This window comes from Bombina bombina, chromosome 2 (assembly GCF_027579735.1).
Source record: "Bombina bombina isolate aBomBom1 chromosome 2, aBomBom1.pri, whole genome shotgun sequence".
Classification (NCBI taxonomy): domain Eukaryota; kingdom Metazoa; phylum Chordata; class Amphibia; order Anura; family Bombinatoridae; genus Bombina; species Bombina bombina.
In genome coordinates this window covers 309,647,467-309,670,278 of record NC_069500.1, presented here as the reverse complement: position 1 = coordinate 309,670,278, position 22,812 = coordinate 309,647,467, and the positions used below count along the sequence as shown (strand labels likewise).

The 22,812-nt window shown below is 42.4% G+C and overlaps 1 protein-coding gene across 3 annotated transcripts in view; it reads right to left on the bottom strand.

Moving 5' to 3' along the window:
- CTXN3 (cortexin 3) overlaps nucleotides 1-22,812 on the bottom strand; it is a 119,542-nt gene that overhangs the window by 33,390 nt on the left and 63,340 nt on the right. The window contains exon 1 of one of the 3 annotated variants that reach the window (XM_053701638.1): nucleotides 15,287-15,429. The exons of the other annotated variants lie outside the window; for them this stretch is intronic. The gene's annotated coding sequence lies outside the window, so the exon portion shown is untranslated. Of the gene's footprint in view, nucleotides 1-15,286; nucleotides 15,430-22,812 lie in introns of those variants that run through there. 3 annotated transcript variants of the gene reach the window in all.

Genomic DNA, 22,812 nt, shown 5'->3' with positions numbered 1-22,812 from the left:
TAGATGATATAATAGTAGAGATATTGTGTGATAAATAGACCCCCAAATGTTTAAGCCGTGTAGAAGACCAAACAAAAGGGAACTGTCGCTTTAATGCCTGAGAATCTAAATTGGAGATATTTAAAGTGAATGCTTCAGTTTTAGAGTAATTAAGTTTGTACATACTTATTTTCGAAAAGGTTTCTAGTAGATTAAATAAGCTTGGTAGAGATTCCAACGGATCGGTGACCAAAACAGTTAAGTCATCCGCGAACAAAACTACCTTTTGGTTAGTTTCATGCAGTGTAATCCCCTTTATCCCATCGGACCTCCTAATGGCTTCCGCGAGCGGTTCCATCATAAGGGCGAAGAGCAAGGGGGATAACGGACACCCTTGCCGGGTTCCGTTTGTAATTTTGAATTCGGGAGACAAAAACCCTAATCCTCGCACTCGGGCAGAAGGGTTAGAATATAACGCAAAAATTTTAGTGCAGATAGAAGGTGTGAATCCAAGATGCAGGAGTACCTCTCTCATATATAGCCAGTCGACTCGGTCAAACGCTTTCTCGGCGTCAAGCAACACCGCAGCGCATGAGAGACCGAGCCGACCCGCTTCAAAAAATATATTCAGTAATCTTCTAGTATTATCAGGGCTTTGTCGCCCCAAAGTGAATCCCACCTGATCAGGGGTTACTAGACATGGGATCATCTTATTTAAGCGCTTAGCCAAAATCTTGGCGTATAACTTTGCATCTAGATTTAGAAGGGAGATCGGTCTAAAGTTGGGACAAGCGTCCGAAGATTTCCCAGGCTTAGGTAAAGTTACAATGGATGCCTGGAGGAATTCATTTGGAAAGTAGCCCAATTGTTCTGCTGAGTTAAACACCCGTGCGAGGAGAGGAGTTAAGCTAGCACTAAAAGTTTTGTAAAATAAGTCGGAATACCCATCCGGGCCAGGGGATTTCCGAGGCTTGAGAGAGAAAATGGCATCTTTAACTTCCTCGCTGGACATTGGAGCTACTAAGGTAGCCACATGTTCCTCGGAAAGTTTGGGCAGAGATAGATTAGATAAGAACAATCTAATATCTTCAACCCTAGGGGGTACTTGACCTCCCAAGGTTTGCAGATTATATAGATTTGCGTAATATCTGGCAAATTCCATCCCTATATCATTAGGGTTAGTTAGTTTACTATTGCCAGTAATTAGATAAGGGATTCTGGCCTGAGCCGTTCTCTCACGCAACTTCCTCGCTAATAAGTAGTCAGGTTTATTCCCCTTTAGATAGAATAGTTTCTTGTTTTCTCGTAATCTATTCTGGACTCTCTGGTTTTCTAGTGTTCTAAGATGTTGTTGCACTGAAGAGATTCTTGGTAGAAGAGTGGGGTCTAGAGTTAGCTTGTGCAGGTTTGTCAAGGACCTGAGCTCCTTATGTAGTTGGGCCAAAGATATCGAAGATTCCCGTCGAGTTTGAGCCTGGAGTTTAATGAATAAACCCCGCAGATATGCTTTAAGGGCTCCCCATAGAAGGAAATTGTCAACATCTCCTGTGTCATTTAGCTCAAGAAATGAAGTAATCTCAACTTCAAATTTCTCGATCTGTCCCGGAACTGAAAGTAGTGAATCAATTAGTCGCCAAGGAGGTCTAGGGGACGGGTCGGTCACTCCATTCAGACATACAGACACTGGATTATGATCAGACCAAGTAACCTCACCGATGGATGACCCTCCTATCCTATCCAAGAGCCAGGGGTTACTGAAAAAAAAGTCAATTCTAGAATAAGAATCATGAACCGGGGAATAATAAGTGTAATCTCTATTGGTGGAGTTGAAAGAACGCCACACATCAAAAAGGTTAGCCTGGGTCAAAAGGGTAAAGAATTTTTGGGATGTGTCCATAGTAGCCTTGGCTATAGGCCTACCATGGGATACTCTTTTGTCCATTGCCGGGTCTATAACCATATTGAAATCCCCAGCAAGTAACAAAAGGCCTCTCTTTACTTTGTCTAAGCGGGATAAAAATTTCTTAAGATGTCTAATTTGAGAAGAATTCGGGCCATAATAGGAAGCTAATGTGTAGGTGTTACCCTCCAACTTACAGACCAAGATAAGAAATCTCCCCTGGGGGTCAGCGTCCACATGCAGTTTTTCATAGGTGACATCTCTATGAACTAATATAGCGGTGCCTCTAGATTTTTTGACAAAGGAGGCTGTCTCTACAACCAGAAAGTAGGGAGAACGAATAGGAATCTGTTCCCCAACCCGCCAATGGGTCTCCTGCAGAAAGACAATTTTTGCTTTAAGGTATTTTAAAGAGCGAAATAATAAGCTTCTCTTGGTGGGGGAACTAAGTCCCCTAACGTTTTGTGAGACACATACAATAGACATCGTGAGAAGGAAGAGAAAAAAAAAAAAAAAGGGGGGGGGGAAGGGGAGGGAGGGAAGGGGAGGGTTTGAGGAAAAGTAATTAGTTTTGCGGTATATTCAAGGATTAACCGCGCTAACAGTCTCTGGTACACAAATTTACCAGAGAACTATAATTACTAAGTGAACGGTGGGAATCTAATCACTAGCAGGGTAGGTATATGACTGGGTGGGGAATTGAAGGACAAGTTATACAAGTTATAGATTAATACCCAAGGGGGAACATGTAAATATTTTGATGAAGGATAAGCAGGGAAAAGGTCAGGGATAGGAAGGGCGGGAATGTATGAATGTAGAGTGAATGGCCAAGGTATGAAATATATAGGTATGCGAGTGGCTGGTAATCAAATAGCTGATAAACAAGAAGGAGTGAGGGAACCATATGAATGTTTGGGTATATGGCCAGGGGGAAGAGGTTAGGTGAATAGATAAATGGATGAAGGTTTAATGAAGGTCAAATGGGGAAGGGGATGAGGTGTGGAGTAGGATGTTAAGTAATTGAATGAATGAGGATTTGATGAAAGATAAGCCAAAAGGGGGGATGAGATATGTTTGTTTTAACTGGTTCAATATAGTAAACCCAATGCGATAGTTTAAAATCTCATCTTTATGTGAAAACTGACAATGAGAAAACACTGCGAAGACGGGGGGGGGGGGGGGGGGCCTGCTACGCTCCAAAGGAGGGAAGGTCACACAAGAGGAGAACAAAGAGATTCACAACATATAGAAACAATTATCTTTTCTTAAATTGTACAATACAGCAGGTTCAATATGGTAAGCTAAACCTCTAGCTTAGTATGCACTCTTTTCTCCTGACAAACAGGGCACTTGTGTATAGAATAGTAGCAAGTTCAAATGGCAATGTAAGGAAAGCAGACAAAAAACAATAAAAAGAAGGGGGGACCGAGGAGGGGACACCAGAACACTTGTCCCACAAGTGAATATAGGTAAACTGTAAATAGTTGCAACACATAATAAACATTTTGGAGCATTATTGGAATGACAATAGACCTTACTTTATCAAGAATAATAACAAAACAATCATATTCGTGTGCAATATGTAGATAAACATAGGCTGTATATTATCTTAGGCAATACAAGTATGGCCTCAGGCAGAGGAGAGAAAAAAAAAAAAAAAACCCCACCCCATAAACCCCCCACCCTTACCCACAGTCACACACACAATCACACTCCCAGACTCTCCATCTAAGACCATCACACAAGACCATCACCAGCCTATATTTAGAGAGTAAAGTCATATGTTACTAGTTATAACAGAATATCATTGAGTTAGGTACTAATCTAATCATTGCTCCTAAAAATAAAACATAATACAAGACAACAATCTCAATATGTATATCAGTGTAATTTGTAAGGGGGCAACAGAAAACATCTCCTGCCCTCTTAAAAGAAAGAAAAAAAAAGGAAAAAAGAAAAGAGAGAACATATTGTAAATATAAGCTTATGCATAACAATTCTAGGAACACTTTGAGAAACAAATCAACTTGTTAAACTAAATTTTCAGAACATTTAGTCCTTCTTAACCAATGTCTCTATTACTTTACTTTACCAAATACGATCATCACATCAGACAGTCTTTCAGGTATTATCCTCCAAAAGAGAAGGTTCAAGGTCTCGTTTCTTGCGTTGAGGCATAGGATTCCAAGATGTTGCAGAGGGCCTCAGTGGAGTCCAAAATGTCAGGACAGAAGATGAAATTGGCAATTCACGGGAGTGAGGTGGAGGTTGATTTCCTACATCATTCTGTGTCACATCCTCATCCGTCCCCCCAGCAACAGCGTCCCGGTCCCAAGATCTGAGTAAGGCCAGACCCTGGGGGACAGAGGTGATAGTGAAGGTGCGGTCATTTCTGGTGACATGTAGCTTCGTGGGAAACCCCCACCTGTATCTGATGTTATTTTGGTGGAGGTATTTTGTTATTTCAATGAAAGTTTTCCTTTGTTGAAGAGTTCTTGGAGAGAGATCTGCAAATATCTTAACATTGGCAAATTTTTCAGGTAACTCTGGGTTTCGAAAGGCAGCTCTTTGTAAGCGTTCTTTGTATGTATAAAAATGCAATCTTACAATTACATCTCTCGACTGTTCAGAGGGGAGGCCCCTAGGTCTCAGAGATCTATGTGCCCTGTCAACCATATTTTCTGTAGAAGATTGAGGTTTGGCTAGCAGGGTAAAGTATTCCAGTAAAAACGGCATAAGCTCAGAGTTGGTAATGTCTTCCGATATGCCTCTGATACGCAGATTGTTCCTGCGAGATCTATTTTCTAGATCAGCCATCTTATCTTCTAATTCAGCAATATTGCCCGCCAAAATTTGTGTATAGCCAAGCAAATTAGATTGTTCCACATCAAGATCTTCCTGCTTTCTCTCAACCGTGTCCAGTCTTTCAGTAGTAGAGTGTAAATCTTTCTTAAGATCAGCAATAGTGGATGTCAGCTGTTCTGAGAATGAAGCATGATGCTCATCAAGCAAGGTTTTCAAAGATTGAAGTATGAAAGTTGGAGATGTTTGAGATTGATCCCCAGTTTGCAGGTTGTGAATGGCCGCCATAGACAGGGATGACGATTCTGGGCTAGAAGGAGGAGAAGAACCAGGTTCCCCCATCGACATTAATGAAGCATGGCCAGCGTCACCTGAAGCACCAAAGTGGTCCACTACTGTCCGCTTAATTCCAGGATTAGTCTTGTTTCCAGTCTTCTTTCTCTGTGAATGAGACATCCCTAGTAGTCAAGTAGAGAGGTGTTATACACCTAGCACAAGTTGAAATGTTCACGTGTATTTCACACAGTAAAGTGTAAGCAATTTTTTTTTTCTCCTTCCCCTCTCTCTCCCTCCCTTCAGATTGAAGCCAGGTCTCTCTTAATTGCAACACAATTGAGGGTGCATTTATACAGGTGTCCCCTAGTCCCCCCTCATCTGGCGGGGTCGCCTAGCCAGCCATATCAAGATTATTACAGAGGGAAAGAACTATAGACACACTCTCCAGGGGATTTGTCACTACTGGACCAAGTCGGGTAAGGAATGTGGGTATGACCTGCTGAAACTAGGTACAGCAGGAAAGGAGGGAGAGTGTGTTCACTTCAGGTAGATGTTTAAAATGTAAGATGAGTCTTGGTAGGTGTGCCTTGTCTTCCCTGTTACAGAATTGCTATTAATGCACAAAGGGTTTCATCAATATTCAGGCATATTATATTAAATATAAAGGTTGTAGTCCAGCAAAGACTAGTAGATGGATTTTCTGCAGTATAATTAAACTTGTGCTACTTCTCTTTCTTTAGCTCTTTTCCTCCCCTTCTCCTCTTAACTTCCCCTTTAAAAAAAAAAAGCAGCTCAGGGGTATTGCATATATCATCCAGGTTACCACAGTGACTAGTTTCAAATTCAAGGAGGATTGAGGGGAAACAGATTCAATGTGTGGATATTATACAGTTGTTTAACAGATATTTATGCTAAGTTAGCGATGTCAGTGCTGAGGGCAGAGAACCCACGTGGCAGCAAAGCTGTAACAACTGATGAGGCTGATGTTGTACTGTAGGAGAAATGCAAATAGGCTGTAATTCTGTAAATATTTAGCCTTGGTCTCTTATTGTCTGTACAGGGCTTAAACAGTTCCCATTAAAGGTCCCTGTATAGATTAGTGCGTAGTGTCTATTGAAGTCCAAAAGATGGCGGTTTTCCCGCCACAGCCTCAAGCCCCCGGGGCTAATGGAGCAGGTAACCGACGCTTCACTTTCTCTGATCCTGAGGTCTGGTGAGTGATGGTGTCTAGGGGTTATGTAAATGACAGTCAGTGTTCCCTTAAACAGTACTCACTTTTATTGTGGCGGGTTCTGCTGACCGGAGTGTCCTCTGCCCTGCCGCGTAGAAAATAGCCGGTAGTTAGGAGCTCTCTCAGTGTTATTGCTAAGTTGTTGGGCTCCGGAGTGGATCCCCGACCCTCCGGAGCTAAGAGCAGCACAAGTTAGCGTTGAGAAGGTAAATGCAGGCGCTGCAGGTCATGCGTGAGCACAGTAGCTGATGGCCTCCGCAGCAGTGGAGCCTGGTCCGGTGCACAGATCGCTCTGTAAATCTTGCAACTTAACCCCAAAACGACCAAGTAGCACAAGGGGTGCAGGGTGTCTCCTACTTAATTTGATTAATCCACAGGCAGACTTTTCAATGAATAGGTGACAAATTTGACAAATTTGAGAGCTGATATAGCAGGAGCTCAATGAAAGTACGTCTGTTATGTGCGGCTGTTGGCTCCGCCCCTATATTTACACATTTTTAAGAATTATTTTTTGGAATTAACTAACAATCGGCTAGATTACAAGTTATGGCAAGTTATGGCGTTATGGCTGCTCGCTAATTACGTGTACTTTATTTTCATCACTCACCTTTCATAGCGCTGCTATTACAGGTTTTGAAAAAGCAGGCTTGCACGGGCGATATGGAGGTGTTGAGTTCCATGCTTCACCCAAAAACAAGCACTGCTTTGACGTGCTTGTGCACAATTTCCCCATAGACATCAATGGGGCGAGCTGGCAAAATTCTATCAGCCAATAGGAATTAAAGGGGAAAAAATCCTATTGGCTGTTGCAATCAACCAATAGGATTGAGCTTTCATCCTATTGGCTGATCCAATCATCCAATAGGATTGAGCTTGCATTCTATTGGCTATTCCAATCAGCCACTAACATTGCGTGATGGCCAAAAAGTGTGCAGTACAGCTATTCTGACAAGACTTGTAATATCGGCGTTAGGGAAAAAGCGCTTTTTGAGTAATAACGCAAAACTCGTAATCTAGCTGAGCGACAGAAACTGAGAGAATACTTCCAAATAACAGATAAAGGGTGAGTGCCAAATTTTGAGCTGGAAACAGAGAGGCAGAAAGTGGGGAAGGGGGGGGGGGGAATTATGTTTAAAAGGGCCACAAGGCTTCCAAGTTACCTCCCCAGTTAGGAATTATTCAAAACTACTTATGATCATGGACAGACATTGGAGTCATAAATTAAGTTTATATCAGAAAGCTCTCAATATGTATGTGAGCTAACCACAACTGATGTTACTGGCAATTACTATTATACTGGTGGGATATGGCTGATCTGCTGGATGGCAATTATTGGAATTCAGGTGGAATGGCTTTGTGCACAGGAAAATGATTAAAATGAAAAATAATATTTAATTTTAAAAAAAGAAGAGGGGAGGAAGACAAACAGTTATTTAAGTCCATCTATAGCTATCTTATTCTATAGTTTTAACCTCCCCCAAATTTTATTGTCTGTTTACTTAACATCTCACTATTACCAGAACAGAATCTAACTTTCCAATTGGCCTTTCCAATTGTCTTTGATTAGCAATCAACTAAATTTAGTGGACTCAGCTGACTGCCCTGCTTGCATAAATTTCAAACTAGTTTGGGATGTGCATTGCACTGGGATGTGCATTGCTATAGCAACATATGTTCATATGTGAACATTTTTTAAGTGAGACATTAGCAATTTAATTATACAAGAATTGAACAAGGATTGGGCAAGGGGCAAGACACAAGGCAGGTACTTTTGTTATATTATGTTTTATATACCTTATTGTTTTCTTATGTAATTGCTACTGTGATACTGTGTCTTATGTGTTTAACTGGTTCCCTCTTTTGTAAAAATGCCTAACATCTTCATATTCATTTTTGCTGCCTTTTGTCTCTATAACAAACTACATTATTCAATTACTTCTTCTCCCTCTTCACCTGTACTGTTCATTAGCCCATCTCTCTTAAACTCACCTTACTTTTGTACTCACAAATTTGACCTATTCCTAAACACTCTCTCTCCCCCCTGCACCTTGTCTCAAAAGCAGTCTCATTACTGCAAATCTGTATCTCTTCTCATGTCACTCTCCCTCTTGCTTTTACTAACTGCTGGTGACATCTCCCCTAATACTGGTCCCCAACAACTGCCTAGCCGTGCACATCCATGTGTACCGTCCCACAGACTCAAAAAACAAAACTCTGACAACCTTACTCATATTCCTCTTGCATCAAAAGCCACTACCCCTTTCACTTGTGCACTCTGGAACTCTTGCTCTGTTTGCAATAAACTCACTTCTATACATGACCTCTTTATCTCCCACTCCCTCAACCTTCTGGCCCTAACAGAAACCTGGCTCTCTCCCCTAGACACAGCATCCACTGCTAATTTGTCACATGGGGGTCTCCACTTCAGCCACACTCCTAGGTCTGGTAATAGACAATACATCCCATCTCTTCCCTCACATTTTCCTCATTCGAAACCCACATGACTAGCTTATTTTCTCTTCTTTCTATACGTGTTGCAGTCATATACAGACCCCCTGGCTCCTCAACTCAATTTCTAGATCACTTGGCTGCCTGGCTATCTTATTTCCTTTCCTCAGACACCCCTTCCCTCATTCTTGGTAACTTCAACATCCCTCTTGACAATCCCACTGCCTCCTCTGCAAAACAACTTCTGCAACTCACTTCCTCTTTCGGTTTGTCACAATGGACTGATTCTCTCACTCACAAAGATGGTCACTCCCTTGACCTGATCTTTAGCTATTGATGCACTCTCTCAAACTTCACAAACTCCCCCTTTCCTCTTTCTGACCATCATCTCCTTACTTGCAACATATCATCCCTCCCTACAATTCCCCCTCCTTCTGCTCCTCACACCAAACTTCACAGAACCATTATGTCATTTGATCAACAACAGCTTTCTAATTCCCTCAAACCTCTCCTCTCATCCTTCTCCTCCTTTTCCTGCCCTGACCAATCTATCTGCCACTATAACTCCACCCTTACATCCGTCCTTGACAATCTGGCCCCTCTTACCATAGCTCGGAAATCAAACACTCATCCTCAGCCCTGGCATACTCCTCTAACACAATACCTACGCAGATGTTCCCGTACTGCTGAGCGGCACTGGAGAAAATCTAGGAGTTCAGCTGATTTTTAACATTACAATTTTATCTTGAACTCCTACTATTCTGTCCTTAATTTCCATAAGCAACATTACTTCTCTACTCTTCAATTACTTCTTCTCCCTCTTCACCTGTACTGTTCATTAGCCCATCTCTCTTAAACTCACCTTACTTTTGTACTCACAAATTTGACCTATTCCTAAACACTCTCTCTCCCCCCTGCACCTTGTCTCAAAAGCAGTCTCATTACTGCAAATCTGTATCTCTTCTCATGTCACTCTCCCTCTTGCTTTTACTAACTGCTGGTGACATCTCCCCTAATACTGGTCCCCAACAACTGCCTAGCCGTGCACATCCATGTGTACCGTCCCACAGACTCAAAAAACAAAACTCTGACAACCTTACTCATATTCCTCTTGCATCAAAAGCCACTACCCCTTTCACTTGTGCACTCTGGAACTCTCGCTCTGTTTGCAACAAACTCACTTCTATACATGACCTCTTTATCTCCCACTCCCTCAACCTTCTGGCCCTAACAGAAACCTGGCTCTCTCCCCTAGACACAGCATCCACTGCTAATTTGTCACATGGGGGTCTCCACTTCAGCCACACTCCTAGGTCTGGTAATAGACAATACATCCCATCTCTTCCCTCACATTTTCCTCATTCGAAACCCACATGACTAGCTTATTTTCTCTTCTTTCTATACGTGTTGCAGTCATATACAGACCCCCTGGCTCCTCAACTCAATTTCTAGATCACTTGGCTGCCTGGCTATCTTATTTCCTTTCCTCAGACACCCCTTCCCTCATTCTTGGTAACTTCAACATCCCTCTTGACAATCCCACTGCCTCCTCTGCAAAACAACTTCTGCAACTCACTTCCTCTTTCGGTTTGTCACAATGGACTGATTCTCTCACTCACAAAGATGGTCACTCCCTTGACCTGATCTTTAGCTATTGATGCACTCTCTCAAACTTCACAAACTCCCCCTTTCCTCTTTCTGACCATCATCTCCTTACTTGCAACATATCATCCCTCCCTACAATTCCCCCTCCTTCTGCTCCTCACACCAAACTTCACAGAACCATTATGTCATTTGATCAACAACAGCTTTCTAATTCCCTCAAACCTCTCCTCTCATCCTTCTCCTCCTTTTCCTGCCCTGACCAATCTATCTGCCACTATAACTCCACCCTTACATCCGTCCTTGACAATCTGGCCCCTCTTACCATAGCTCGGAAATCAAACACTCATCCTCAGCCCTGGCATACTCCTCTGACACAATACCTACGCAGATGTTCCCGTACTGCTGAGCGGCACTGGAGAAAATCTAGGAGTTCAGCTGATTTTTAACATTACAATTTTATCTTGAACTCCTACTATTCTGTCCTTAATTTCCATAAGCAACATTACTTCTCTACTCTTCAATTACTTCTTCTCCCTCTTCACCTGTACTGTTCATTAGCCCATCTCTCTTAAACTCACCTTACTTTTGTACTCACAAATTTGACCTATTCCTAAACACTCTCTCTCCCCCCTGCACCTTGTCTCAAAAGCAGTCTCATTACTGCAAATCTGTATCTCTTCTCATGTCACTCTCCCTCTTGCTTTTACTAACTGCTGGTGACATCTCCCCTAATACTGGTCCCCAACAACTGCCTAGCCGTGCACATCCATGTGTACCGTCCCACAGACTCAAAAAACAAAACTCTGACAACCTTACTCATATTCCTCTTGCATCAAAAGCCACTACCCCTTTCACTTGTGCACTCTGGAACTCTCGCTCTGTTTGCAACAAACTCACTTCTATACATGACCTCTTTATCTCCCACTCCCTCAACCTTCTGGCCCTAACAGAAACCTGGCTCTCTCCCCTAGACACAGCATCCACTGCTAATTTGTCACATGGGGGTCTCCACTTCAGCCACACTCCTAGGTCTGGTAATAGACAATACATCCCATCTCTTCCCTCACATTTTCCTCATTCGAAACCCACATGACTAGCTTATTTTCTCTTCTTTCTATACGTGTTGCAGTCATATACAGACCCCCTGGCTCCTCAACTCAATTTCTAGATCACTTGGCTGCCTGGCTATCTTATTTCCTTTCCTCAGACACCCCTTCCCTCATTCTTGGTAACTTCAACATCCCTCTTGACAATCCCACTGCCTCCTCTGCAAAACAACTTCTGCAACTCACTTCCTCTTTCGGTTTGTCACAATGGACTGATTCTCTCACTCACAAAGATGGTCACTCCCTTGACCTGATCTTTAGCTATTGATGCACTCTCTCAAACTTCACAAACTCCCCCTTTCCTCTTTCTGACCATCATCTCCTTACTTGCAACATATCATCCCTCCCTACAATTCCCCCTCCTTCTGCTCCTCACACCAAACTTCACAGAACCATTATGTCATTTGATCAACAACAGCTTTCTAATTCCCTCAAACCTCTCCTCTCATCCTTCTCCTCCTTTTCCTGCCCTGACCAATCTATCTGCCACTATAACTCCACCCTTACATCCGTCCTTGACAATCTGGCCCCTCTTACCATAGCTCGGAAATCAAACACTCATCCTCAGCCCTGGCATACTCCTCTGACACAATACCTACGCAGATGTTCCCGTACTGCTGAGCGGCACTGGAGAAAATCTAGGAGTTCAGCTGATTTTTAACATTACAATTTTATCTTGAACTCCTACTATTCTGTCCTTAATTTCCATAAGCAACATTACTTCTCTACTCTTCAATTACTTCTTCTCCCTCTTCACCTGTACTGTTCATTAGCCCATCTCTCTTAAACTCACCTTACTTTTGTACTCACAAATTTGACCTATTCCTAAACACTCTCTCTCCCCCCTGCACCTTGTCTCAAAAGCAGTCTCATTACTGCAAATCTGTATCTCTTCTCATGTCACTCTCCCTCTTGCTTTTACTAACTGCTGGTGACATCTCCCCTAATACTGGTCCCCAACAACTGCCTAGCCGTGCACATCCATGTGTACTGTCCCACAGACTCAAAAAACAAAACTCTGACAACCTTACTCATATTCCTCTTGCATCAAAAGCCACTACCCCTTTCACTTGTGCACTCTGGAACTCTCGCTCTGTTTGCAACAAACTCACTTCTATACATGACCTCTTTATCTCCCACTCCCTCAACCTTCTGGCCCTAACAGAAACCTGGCTCTCTCCCCTAGACACAGCATCCACTGCTAATTTGTCACATGGGGGTCTCCACTTCAGCCACACTCCTAGGTCTGGTAATAGACAATACATCCCATCTCTTCCCTCACATTTTCCTCATTCGAAACCCACATGACTAGCTTATTTTCTCTTCTTTCTATACGTGTTGCAGTCATATACAGACCCCCTGGCTGCTCAACTCAATTTCTAGATCACTTGGCTGCCTGGCTATCTTATTTCCTTTCCTCAGACACCCCTTCCCTCATTCTTGGTAACTTCAACATCCCTCTTGACAATCCCACTGCCTCCTCTGCAAAACAACTTCTGCAACTCACTTCCTCTTTCGGTTTGTCACAATGGACTGATTCTCTCACTCACAAAGATGGTCACTCCCTTGACCTGATCTTTAGCTATTGATGCACTCTCTCAAACTTCACAAACTCCCCCTTTCCTCTTTCTGACCATCATCTCCTTACTTGCAACATATCATCCCTCCCTACAATTCCCCCTCCTTCTGCTCCTCACACCAAACTTCACAGAACCATTATGTCATTTGATCAACAACAGCTTTCTAATTCCCTCAAACCTCTCCTCTCATCCTTCTCCTCCTTTTCCTGCCCTGACCAATCTATCTGCCACTATAACTCCACCCTTACATCCGTCCTTGACAATCTGGCCCCTCTTACCATAGCTCGGAAATCAAACACTCATCCTCAGCCCTGGCATACTCCTCTGACACAATACCTACGCAGATGTTCCCGTACTGCTGAGCGGCACTGGAGAAAATCTAGGAGTTCAGCTGATTTTCAACATTACAATTTTATCTTGAACTCCTACTATTCTGTCCTTAATTTCCATAAGCAACATTACTTCTCTACTCTTATCTCTAATCTTTCTTCAAACCCAAAACGTTTGTTCTCCACTTTCAATACCCTTCTCCGCCCTCCCCCACCTCCTAATACAACTTCTCTGTCAGCTCAAGACTTTGCCAGCAACTTCAATAACAAAATCGACTCAATCAGAAATGAAATCAGCTCTCAAAATAATTTCTTTCTCTCACCCCCTCAAATGCTCTCAATCAACCACAACCCACATAACCTTAAACTTATCTCATTCTCCCCTGGCACTTATACTGTGCTCTCACCTCACTACCTGTCCCCTTGACCCTATCCCCTCACAGCTACTCCCCTCCCTCTCTGCTACCCTCACCCCTATACTCACACACACTTTCAACCTCTCCCTTAGCACCGGTATATTTCCCTCATCGCTGAAACATGCACTGGTCACACCTATCCTCAAAAAAACTTCCCTTGATCGTACCTCCCCATCCAACTACCGCCCTATTTCCCTCCTCCCTCTTGCATCAAAGCTTCTCAAAAAACTAGTTTATGCACGCCTATCCCATTTCCTTACAATAAACTCCCTCCTTGACCCACTGCAATCTGGATTTCGTCCCCATCACTCCACAGAGACAGCAATTGTTAAGGTTACCAACGACTTACTTACAGCAAAATCAAAAGGCCACTTCTCTCTGCTTATCCTCTTTTATCTGTCCGCAGCCTTTGACACTGTTGACCACCCTCTTTTGCTCAAAATCCTCCAATCCTTCGGCATCTGTGACACAGCCCTCTCATGGCTCTCTTCCTACCTGTCAAAACGTACCTTTAGTGTAGCCTTCTCTGGGGCCTTCTCTGCCCCATCACCACTTTCTGTCAGAGTACCGCAAGGCTCTGTCCTCGGTCCCCTTCGCTTCTCAATCTACACGTCATCACTAGCTTCCCTAATAAAGTCCCACGGTTTACAATATCATTTTATGTTGACGACACCCAAATCTACTTCTCTGCACTAGACCTATCTCCTTCCTTGCTAACCCTGCTAACTAATGTAATCAGTAAAAACACGCTACGTGTTTCTCAGAGCTAACCACGCTGTTTCCTCAGGCAGGTAAACAGCGTGGTTAGCGTTGAGAAACGCGTAGCGTGTTTTTACTGATTACATTTGTTGATTTTATAATCTGTAATTGTTCTTAAATATATTTTTTATAAAGCAATTTTTTATTTCTTATCTGGAGTCTCCCTTTCATCATTTGCCATCAGAATCACCCACTGGAGCAGAGAATAACCTTTGTTCATATGTGCACTGGGCCACTTTAATATACCCAGTAAGCTTCATTTGCACTATTGTGTGCATCACACATTGTGAGTATCCATCTGTTTGGAACAGCTTATGGGGCTGTCATACTAAATTGTTCTGCACTAGGAGTTGCCCTCTTTTTCTTTCCTATTCCCCGACTGCAGAATCTGATCTTGATTCCAGGAGGAGCTGCCTTTGCATTGGAGCACAGTATACTGGGACACTGTTAAGTTCCCAGACCATCCGCCTAGGCATTATCTTTGCCATCACACTCTGTGAGTATTATTTCATCGCATGAGAACTGTGTTTGTCTTTGGCATATTGGCTACACTCGGAGGCACCCTTTCTCTATTTTTGTATTTGACCTTCTTAAGAGCTGACTACAACAGTGCAACTCTTGGCAGGGTCCTCTACCCATTTGATCCCTATAATTGTTTTGTTGTACTCCGCTTTTGTTTATAGCGCTCTACAAATAACCGATAATAATAAGAAGAATCTGAAGGAATTAGGAAAACTACTACAAAAGAGACAGGTAAAGGGAAGAAAATAAATTAAATATAATTGAGATTTTTTTTTAAGATTTTCTTTTTTTATATACTTTAATTCCACTATTTCAAGCCAAGGCTATACCAACCTCTGCTGGTTTTAGAATGGAAGCATCTTCCTCTGAGCAGCGCGCCGGGCAGCAGGAGTTAAAAAATACAATCTAGCTACACAAGTTGCACAGTACTACGCAACGTGCGTAGGGAGATTGTAATTTAACTCCTCCATCGGTTTTAACTGATGTTCAGCCAGGCACTGTTGGGAGTTGTGGCACCACGGGGGTTACACCATCAAAGGAGATTAATTCCTGCTTGATGGTGTCAAAGAATCAACAACATCTTCTCGTGGACCACCAGTTGTTAACGGACCACTGGTTGGCGGCTGCTGGATTAGCGCACCATTAGTGTCAGGGTGCCAGGAATCAGACTGAAACGAGAAGTGCAAAAATAATCACACCTTTATTAATAGCAAAAAATAATAAAAAGTCCACAAGTCAAATAACAAGCCAGGAGTCAAAACCAGAGCAGGTAGTCAGATGAGCTGAGTCAGGAGCCAAAGCGAATAGTCAGATGAGCCGGAATCAGCAACAAGGAAAACAGCAGAGTCAGGAACAAGCCAGGGATCAGGAATCAGGAAGGACGTCAGGCAGCCAGGTAATACACAGGAACTCTCACAAACAGGTCTGAGACAACGCAAAGGCAAAGCATACTGAACAGAGGCCCTTTAAATAATAAGTGATGACATCACAATTCTGAGACTGCAACCTGTCTCACATGGATGATGCACACCAGTCTGGTCATAAAAGGAAGTGCAGGAAATAAGCAGCATCCCCCACAATGCACCATAGTCAGGAAGAGAGGTGAGTAAAATGGCTGCCAGCAGCACATGGCAAACAAAACAGTGAAAAAACCCTGACAGTATCCTCTCCTCAACGACCCTTCCCCTGCGGAAGGACAAAAGGCTTATTGGGGAAACGGGCATGGAAGGCATGGAGGAGGGCGGGAGCATGAACATCAGAAGAGGGAACCCAAGAACGCTCCTCCGGACCGTAGCCCCTCCAGTGAACCAAATACTGTACACGGCCCCTGGACATACGAGAGTCAATAATGCTGCTGACCTCATACTCTTCATGGTTGTCAACAAAGATAGGATGGGGACAAGGCAACACAGTGGTAAACCGATTACAAACCAATGGTTTCAAGAGGGAGACATGAAAAACATTGGAGATGCACATAGCAGGAGGAAGGTCAAGAGCGTAGGCCACAGGATTAACCTGTCGGAGTATTCGAAAAGGACCAACATAACGGGGAGCCAATTTATTGGAAGGCACATGAAGGTTCAAGTTGCGGTAGGACAGCCAAAATCTCTCACCAACCTGGTAGGAAGGCACGGGCAGACGCCTACAATCAGCATGGAACTTTTGGCGCTGCATAGATCAATGAAGGCAATCCTGAATCTGCACCCACGAGGAACGAAGTTCCTGGAGATGCTCCTCCGAAGCCAGAATACCATAAACATGAATGAATAGGGCAACAAGGATGGTTGAAACCCATAATTTGCCATGAACGGGGATAACTTGGAGGAAGCATTAATAGCACTATTATGAGCAAACTCTGCCCAAGGTAACAGTTCAGACCAATTATTGTGGTCATCTGAGACATAGCAACGGAGGAACTATTCCAGAGCTTGATTAGACCGTTCCGCAGCCCCATCGGATTGAGGGTGATATGCCAAGGAGAAGGAAAGCTGGATCCCCATTAGAGCACAAAAGGAACGCCAAAATCTGGAGACAAACACTATCTCCTTAGGTAACCCATGTAAATGGAAGACCTCCCGGGCAAAAATTGAAGCAAGCTCCTGAGCGGTAGGCAGCTTCATCAAAGGGAATGCAATGTGACATTTTAGAAAAACGGTCAACCACCTGTTGACCAGAACTGCAGATAACTTGTCAGGTTCCATGGAGAACCCTGCAACGGAGATAACATAAACTAGGAAGGTTACTTGAGTCTGATGGAACTCACATTTCTCGAGTTTACAAAACAAGCCGTTCTCACGTAGTCTCTGAAGAACCCGTGTAACATCAGAACGATGAGCCTCAAGTGTGGGTGAGTGTATGAGGATGTCGTCTAAGTACAACACAACACACTGTTGCAACATATCTCGTAGGACATCATTAATAAATTCCTGAAAAACAGCAGGAGCATAACATAGGCCAACGGGCATTACAAGATACTCATAATGCCCGCTCCTGGTGTTAAATGCTGTTTTCCATTCATGGCCCTCCTTAATCCTAACAAGATTGTACGCTCCTCTCAAATCAAGTTTAGTAAAGACCGTAGCTCCCTTGAGACGGTCAAAGAGTTCCATAATGAGCGGAATAGGGTAAGCATTCTTAATGGTAAGACAATTAAGACCCCTATAATCGATGCATGGTCTTAACTCGCCACCCTTTTTCTTCACAAAGAAGAAGCCAGCCCCTGCAGGAGAGCAGGATTTGCGGATGATCCCCCACAACAGAGCATTGGCAACATACTCCTCCATAGCACAATTCTCTGCAAGAGACAGAGGGTACACCCGGCCCCAATGAGGAATGGCTCCGGGTTGCAGGTCTATGGCACAATCGTAAGACCGGTGAAGAGGCAACATACCGGCACGCACCTTGTCAAAAACGTCTAGGAACTCTCGGTACTCCTCTGGCAATTGAGATACCAAAGAAGTGCACAAGACTTTAACTGGTTTCCGAAGACAAGTGGAAATACATTGCGGGGACCACAACAAAATTTCGGACCTGCACCAGTCGAGACTAGAATTGTGCTTTTGGAGCCAGGGATAACCCAGAACATCCAGAAAATGCGGAGAGTTTATAACCTGGAACTGGAGGGTTTCAAAATGGAGAGCCCCAACAGCCATAGACAATGGAGCAGTTTCGTGAGTAATGAGTGCGGGCTGAAGGAGCCTGCCATCAATGGCCTCAATAGCAAGCAGAACGGACCGAGGCAAAACAGGAATGGAGTGCTTTGATACAAAAGCACTGTCAATGAAATAGCCCGCACCACCGGAGTCAACAAGAGTCTGGGTGACTATGGAGGAGTCCACCCAGGAAAGGACAACTGTGACCAAAGGTTTCTCCTTAAGCGGTTCCGGGGACGAGGATAAACCACCCAAGGTCTGCCCCTGACAGGACCTTAGGTGTGAGCGTTTCCCGGCCGTGTAGGACAAGATTTCAAAAGGTGGCCCTGTAACCCACAATAGAGGCAGAGCCCCTCCCTCCTCCTAAAGGCAATCTCTGCCGCAGAGAGACGCATGAATCCCAACTGCATCGGCTCAGCAGTACCTGGTGACTCGGGACCAGGAGGCATGGGTGGGAACAAACACGAAGGAGACAATGGGACAGGAGGCTTCCGCAAGCACTCCTTGAAAGAGGGCCTCCCTCTGAGTCTGATTTGAATTAGGATCAAAAAAGACACCAATGCCTCGAGATCCTCTGGTAAATCTCTGGCAGCAACTTCATCTTTAATCGCATCAGAGAGCCCATGAAAGAAGGCAGCAACAAGGGCTTCATTGTTCCAACCTACCTCTGCGGCAAGCATACGGAACTCAATAGCATACTGAGCAACAGATCTTGTACCTTGCTGAATGGACATGAGTCGTTAAGCAGCAGAGGAGGAGCGAGCCAGAACATCAAATACCCTTCGAAAAGGAGGCCACAAATTCAGGGTAATTTGAAATCACAGGTTTATTTGTCTCCCACAAGGGATTAGCCCAGGCAAGAGCTGTGTCAGAGAGTAACGAGATGAGAAATCCCACCTTAGCTCTGTCAGAGGGAAACGCCTGAGGTAACATATCAAAGTAAATGCCCACCTGGTTCAAAAACCCTTTGCACTGAATAGGATCGCCTCCATATCGCTGAGGTAGAGGTGCAAAACCAGTGATGCTCCTGGTAGGCATAGGTGCAGCAGCGGAAACAGGAGCAGCCATAACTTGTGGTACACTTTGGTCCAAATGTGCAGTGCGAGTCAGCAGGGTTTGCAGGGCTAGTGCAAATTGATCCAAGCGGTGATCCTGTACATCCATCCTGGAAATGATGGCAGGTAAAGGTGGGTTATTAGCACCATCAGGATTCATGGCCTTTGCATAATGTCAGGGTGCCAGGAATCAGACTGAGACGAGAAGTGCAAAAATAATCACACCTTTATTAATAGCAAAAAATAATAAAAAGTCCACAAGTCAAATAACAAGCCAGGAGTCAAAACCAGAGCAGGTAGTCAGACGAGCCGAGTCAGGAGCCAAAGCGAATAGTCAGACGAGCCGGAATCAGCAACAAGGAAAACAGCAGAGTCAGGAACAAGCCAGGGATCAGGAAGGACGTCAGGCAGCCAGGTAATACACAGGAACTCTCACAAACAAGTCTGAGACAACGCAAAGACAAAGCATACTGAACAGAGGCCCTTTAAATAATAAATGATGACATCACAATTCTGAGACTGCATCCTGTCTCACATGGATGATGCACACCAGTCTGGCCATAAAAGGAAGTGCAGGAAATGAGCAGCATCCCCCACAATGCACCATAGTCAGAAAAAGAGGTGAGTAAAATGGCTGCCAGCAGCACATGGCAAACAAAACAGTGAAAAAACCCTGACAATTAGTTTAGCACATTCAGCTTAGCGCACTATTAGTATAGCACACTCTGCTTAGCGCACCATTAGTTTAGCACACTCAGCTTAGCGCACCATTAGTTTAGCACACTAATCTTACGACACCATTAGTTTAGCACACTCGGCTTAGCGCACCATTAGTTTAGCACACTCAGCTTAGCGCACCATTAGTTTAGCACACTCGGCTTAGTGCACCATTAGTTTAGCACACTCAGCTTAGCGCACCATTATTTTAGCACACTCGGCTTAGCACACCATTAGTTTAGTACACTCAGCTTAGTGAATCATTTAGCGTTTGAGAAATATCTGTCATTAATTTTACTGCAAACCCCTATAGAAGTCTATTGCTCTCAAGCCTTTACTACTTTATTCAATAGTTTGCTGTTAAGTATGCTCTAAAATCCGCACATGGAGCACTTTAAAACTGCCAGTACCCATTTTTATATTGAAACGTTCATTACAATACTATGGGCCAGCCAAGATTACAAGTGGTGTGCTATCTGTTGCACACAAGCAATATCAGGTTTTTGCGCACAACAGAAATAGCGTTTATTATACAACTTGAAGGTAAATGTGATCGCGAGAGCGCTTGTCGGGTTAGCGTGACTGAAAACCTTGTGTAAAGAGTAGTGCGTTAAAAAAATTTGCACTAAAAACAATATAAATACATTAAAATTTACAGTTATACTCATATAAACACTATCTGATACAAATTATTATTAGCTATATTAAAAAAAGTTCTAAGGGCTAAAGGGCATATGGTATATGACAAGGTTCTGACTGCAATGGGCTATAGTGTATATATACATATTTATTTATTTATATATATATATATATATATATATATATACAGTATATATATATATATATATATATATATATACATATACATATATATATATATATATATATATATATATATATGTATGTATATGTAGATATATAGATACAATTTTATATGTGCACAAGTCTTATTAGTGTATCTTTCATTCACATATTTGTTCCTTTGAAACAACACAAATTTGAACAGAATTAATGTGAATATTTCTCTGAAGTGACATTATTCTAAAATTGAATCCATACTACACTTTTTCTGAATATAATAGGGGTACAATATCATACATACGTATAAACTAATTACCCTGGTATTGAATATATTGTTAATTCACATTGGTGAATATATACTCATAGGCATGGTCCCACATAGGTATGGTCCCATAATTTCTAGAGGTTGAATTCAGGACTCTTGTATTGTGTTTACTAAACTTAGCTGAATAGTTAATGTCCAAATCGTTACCCTAACATTCTTATTCAGTGCTAACATACCATAGCAGTCTCTCACACATAACACATATATATTTTATTAAGGACAAGACCCTGTTACGGGTCTTTTAGTGATCTAGACATATCCACGATCATTCGATATAGTGATTCTGAGCATTTCAAATAATGTTTACTTACAATTCTAATTTTGGACAAGTAAGGCACCTTCTATCTGTACTGAGTATCGTTACTAAATTGTTTAATTCAATGAATTTGTCTATGCTTCGTGGGCACATTAAGTATGTCGCACTTGATATTAGATCTCCTTATGATTTTCTTGCCGCAAAAAACGCTCCCCTTTTCCTTATTGACAGTATTTTCTGCCGAAACACGTAAATATTTCCCCTTGTGTAATTGGAGGCATATGTTGTTATAATATATTTCACCATCTGTTATACATAGGGCCTCGTTATATCACTGAATACTATTCTCTCCCTTTTTGTCTCAATATTTTACTACGATCGGAGGTACTTGTGATGTCATCGAGGCTTGTTTAGACATGTGACAGTTCTCTCAGCCAATGAGAGTAGGTCTTTAGTAATAGGTGGACCTAAGTGGGTGTGTTCCATACTCCCTTGTGATTGGTCTTGAGCGCAATAAAGACTGGGGAGCTATCCAGAATCGGGTTAGCCTTTGAAAAAGCCGTGCTAGCGGCGAAATGCGCATCAGGCGTATCATGTATGTGTATTAGTATTGTTATAGTGTCTCCTGGCTCCTGTCTTTGAACCGAATTGAATACTAAGGCTGTGTCCTCTTCTCACTCGATATAGAATTGTTTGGCAGCCACTTAGTATAGCACTAACCTAGGTTCCAGTATTGCACAGAACAGATTAATCGTTGTTGGGGTCAATCCCCTTTTTGTAGTCAGTATTTTCTGCAATCCGTGATTATTAGTAGTTTAAAGTAAAAGTTAAGTTTTAATATATTCCTGACCCTGGTATTCTCCTTGGTCCTGACTTTAAGATTTTGTATTTAGATAATGCTTATCTTTGAGTGCTGAGATACTGTCTACTTTTTCTTCTGTTTTCCCATATACTCATTATGACAGTCAGCACCGCCCTCTCCTTTTCTGTGTTGAACCAATTTGAATATATGCCTAGGAATGTGGGCGACTATATATATTAGTTTATAGACACTGATAGTGAGATTTAGGTTAGGGGTTACATTTAGTAATACTTTTTCACCATACCAACGATTACTCACATGAAGAATTACCAATCTTAAATTGAGTCATTGAAATATTAAAATATTTACAATAATTATTAAAAATTATTATACATACTGTACAAAATTCAAAATAATCCATAGAATATATATATTACAGTATATATAATACATTTTAGTAATCATTAATATTTTATATTTCAACAATGCAATTAGATCTAAAGCACAAAACCTGTAGTGCGTTACACATATTTTGCATTCCTATATTCTCCACATAGAATTTTTTTTATTGTTATCATTAAATATATATTTCTATATATATATTTGATAATGTTAATGTAAAATATATATATATACCTATATATCTATAGGAATATATACTTATAGGTATATACAGATGCATATAGGAATATATATATTTATAATAAAATAACATCTTTCAGTATGTGAAGAACATAACGCTTGTCGGGTT